General features: G+C 32.6%; 1 non-coding gene across 1 annotated transcript; it reads left to right on the forward strand.

The window, feature by feature from the left end:
• Positions 1-683: 683 nt before the first annotated feature.
• On the forward strand, positions 684-756 carry Trnak-uuu (transfer RNA lysine (anticodon UUU)). The gene has a single exon. It is a non-coding gene; the product is annotated as a tRNA-Lys (tRNA).
• Positions 757-4,108: the final 3,352 nt, after the last annotated feature.

A 4,108-nucleotide genomic window follows, 5' to 3' on the forward strand; every position in this document is an offset into this window, starting at 1 on the left:
GTTTGCACAGATGACTTCGGAAGTCGGCGCGCAAGTCTTGTTGAAGTGGTATACAGGCGTATCTACATATTATTTTTCTCGCAGCCTACATTATCTACAGGCTAGTTGTGGTACAGCGTTGTCACACGTGATTCGCCCCCCCAATAAGCGGTATAATTAACGCGTTGTTGCCGAATCCAAAGATAGCGGTTATAGTAATTATGTGTGTGCGTTTTTTATTGCTGAAGTCCATAAGTAAATATAAAGTTTGGAAGCCAACAACTGCGCGTACTGCTACTTTCAAACGTGATTTTGTGCCTTGCCATGCTGCCTCTATAGCTGATAAGCATATTATGCGCGTCGCTGATTTTATATGAATTCAACCGCATAAAATATAATTTTTTGATAACAAGCTTCAAACTAAGACCTTGGGGTTTCGAAATGAGTTCTTGGTTTTCCAACTAAATTGCGGTTTTACATTTCCGCTACTTTTTGAACATAATTGTATTTCAAATTCCTTGTGGTTTTTTTTAGTTAATTGTAAAAAATTGTTAATCACAATCGCGAAAACTTTTGTGATCTCGGCTTTTAGCAACTATTATTGCTCAAAATTTTACATTATATGAATACATATTTTGTTAGGTTATGCTGGCACATCTTACTCTTAGTGTTCTTATAAAGGACCACCTAATGGAGTGTTATGTGCCCGGGTAGCTCAGTCGGTAGAGCATTGGACTTTTAATCCAAGGGTCCAGGGTTCAAGTCCCTGCTCGGGCGATAATAATTTTTTACAGTTTATTTTTATTATTAAAATATTTCGATATTTCAAGATAATTTACGCAACTTATTAAACAAATTCAAGCTGGCTGAACAAAAGTTACTATTTAAAGTTGTTTTGCGATATATATGTATACGTATTTCCTTGAAGTAAAGGACTTTGTCAAAAACGAAATTCAGGCGAAGGATGTAGGTTATTTATTTCTAGCAATGAATTAGAAAAAAATATGATTATAAAAACAAAAGCAAACAAACAAGAAAAAATGTTAACTTCGGCTACACCGAAGCTAATATACTCTTCACAGGTGCATTTTTTTAGTAACTATGTGTTCAGTTTGTATGGCAGCTATGTATATGCTATAGTAATATCGCTCATTTGCTGCAAGACCGGCATAAATCAAAAAACGTGATTTTTGAGTTAATGCTGCAGAATTGTTCGGTATATCATACTTCATGTTGAGTGAAAAATTCATATGAATATCTCTTATATGCTCCGCTTGAGAAGAGGTGTAAGGTTGGAGTCACCGTGTAAGGTTGTAGGCAGTTGAAAACTTTAAACGCGTTTTCTGGAAAATCGATTTTTTGAGTTATTTCGGTCTTGCAGCAAATGAGCGATATGTTCTGAACAATTTTTTGGAGATTTATTTCCTTAAGCAGTAATCCATGTCAAATTTCGGGAAGATACCACGTCAAATGCGAAAGTTTTCCATACAACCCTTGATTCCGATCGTTGGGTTTGTATGACAGTTATATGCTATAGTGATCCGATCTAAACAATTTCTTCCGATATTACATTATTTCTATGAACAATAACTCATACTAAATTTCGTTAAGATATATCGTCAAATGCAAGAGTTTTCCATACAAGCCCTTGATTCCGATCGTTCAGTTTGTATGGCAGCTATATGTTATAGTGGTCCGATATCGGCAGTTCCGATAAATGAGAAGCTTCTTAAAGAGAAAATTATGTTTGCAAAATTTCAAAACGATATCTTAAAACCTTCTGGGTGTTACAAACTTTGTGGAAAACTTAATATACCCCGTTCAGGGTATGAAAATTGAGAGGAACCGAGTTTTAGATACTCGCATCTATTCTAAAGTTTCAAAAATAATATTATAACGTGATATATCCATCGCAAATGTTATAATTCTTCTGAAAATCTATTATTTCTGATGTTTTAGTCTCGGAATAAATCGAAATTATATATAGTACATATATATGTTGATTATATAAGTGAACGTGGAATTCATCTCATTATATGGGTACTTACAATTCTGGTATTAGCTTCCTTTGACAATAAAGCTAAAATGAGATATATTTTTTATATTTATCAACTTTCAATTATATCAGTTCTGTTATCACTATATCTACTTATCCCAGCCATTCCCAAGTCAAAGAAGGAAAATAAGTGCACATAAAAAATGGTATCGGCATTTTGGAAGAACCGATTATTCGGAATATCACCCTTGTTTTAACTTACTATCTTTTAGCACTCGCTATATATAATACATATACATTTTTATTAAAAAACTGAGCGGTATGCAATTTTTGTTTGAGTTTCAATAGAAGCAAAATATTTATAGAACATTTTCGAAAATGTAGCTAACAATTTATTTGAATCCCGATTAAAAAATGGAAAAGGTACACATAATTCTTAGTTTTAGATTAAAACCCAGTAAGACGTATTTTGGCCGTTTCGGATGACAAGTGGAGGGCCATGTATAACGGCCTTGTGGGAACGCCCGTTTGCTTCCTTGGTTGTGATGTATAGAGAGTCCTCATATCTAGTGTAATCGTGGTTGACGGATTGATGGGTGTATTGGTGAGGTGTATTCTTTTGTACTTGTTGATGGCATGTTATAGCTCAGCCTTTTTTAACCAGCCCTCAATGAAAAAAATGCTAAATAATAATAATAAAATAAATCTTTTGTTTGTTTGTTCTATTTGCGTTTCTGCAATTAAAAATATTTGCACTATTTTATTTTTTAAGTTGTATAATTCTTACGAAAGGCAATTAAATTGTTGACAAATATTTAAGCAATAAATTAACGAATACACAAATACTTTTGTAAATAAAAAGTTACTGATAAAAATGGTGTTATGAGGAGATACTTATAGGCAATTATGTCATATTTGCTGTAGCTTTATTCGTTTGGTAATAATACACTATGCAACAACGAGGGAGCAATAAAGATATGACCAATATACTTACATATAGTTAAGGCAGAGGAGAGTGAAACTATAAAAATTATACATATATATATGTTATATATAATATTATACGAGTCATTTTATCCAAAAAATTTACATTACAACATTTTTTCGTGGAAAAAAAATTCTTTGTGTTCTTTGAGGCAACATATTGTACATGTCTCTCTCGAAAAAATATGAAAAATTTGTAGATGGGATTTTTTTAAATTTCAGCGCTCGCAAAAATTATCTATTATCTATTTAAAATTATCTTTTAATATTTGCGCAGACGAAGAAAAGTCTTTCATTGCCAAAGTAACCAGTCGGCCAATTGTTTACGATTTTTTCAGCTTTCTAATGGTGAATACGTAAAACTTCCTTATTTATAAATTTAGGATTTTGAAAATTCAAGGACAAAAAAAAATGTTTTGCTCGAATAAGATGTTTGAACGTAAATTTTGGATTTAATGATACATATACCATACATATTTAACTTATAACAGACACTCTACAGACATTAAGACTTTGTTGTAAACATGTGATCATGAATATGTAACTCTGTGCAATTTAGGTGTCAATCTAACTTACCATTGTTCAAAAACAACAACAAATTAATGGATTGTGGTAGTGTTTGGATAGTAATATCTCCGAATTTGTGTAGCAATATGAGCCACTGGATAAAATAAGACTCCATTGGCTTACTTCACAATACAATCAACGGCAAGTCATCCGAGTATGGCAGCTACATGCTATAGTGAATCGATCTGATAAATTTTTTCAGAGATTATATTATTACCTTAAGCAGTAATCCAGGTCCAATTTCGAGAAGATACCATAAAAATGCAAAAGTTTTCCATACAAGCCCTTGATTCCAATCGTTCGGTATGTATGGCAGCTATATGCTATAGTGAACCGATCTGAACAATTTCTTCGGAAATTATATTGTTGTCTTAGAAAATAACCTGTACCAACTTTTGTGAAAATACATTGTCAAATGTGAAAGTTTTCCATACAAGAACTTGATTCCGATCGTTCAGTTTGTATGGCAGCTGTATGTTATAGTGGTCCAATATCGGCAGTTCCGACAAATAAGCAGCTTCTTAAAGAGAAAATGACGTTTGCAAAATTTCAAAACGATATCTTAAAAAATGAGGGACTAGT

This window comes from Bactrocera dorsalis, chromosome 1 (genome assembly GCF_023373825.1).
Source record: "Bactrocera dorsalis isolate Fly_Bdor chromosome 1, ASM2337382v1, whole genome shotgun sequence".
Taxonomy (NCBI): Eukaryota; Metazoa; Arthropoda; class Insecta; order Diptera; family Tephritidae; genus Bactrocera; species Bactrocera dorsalis.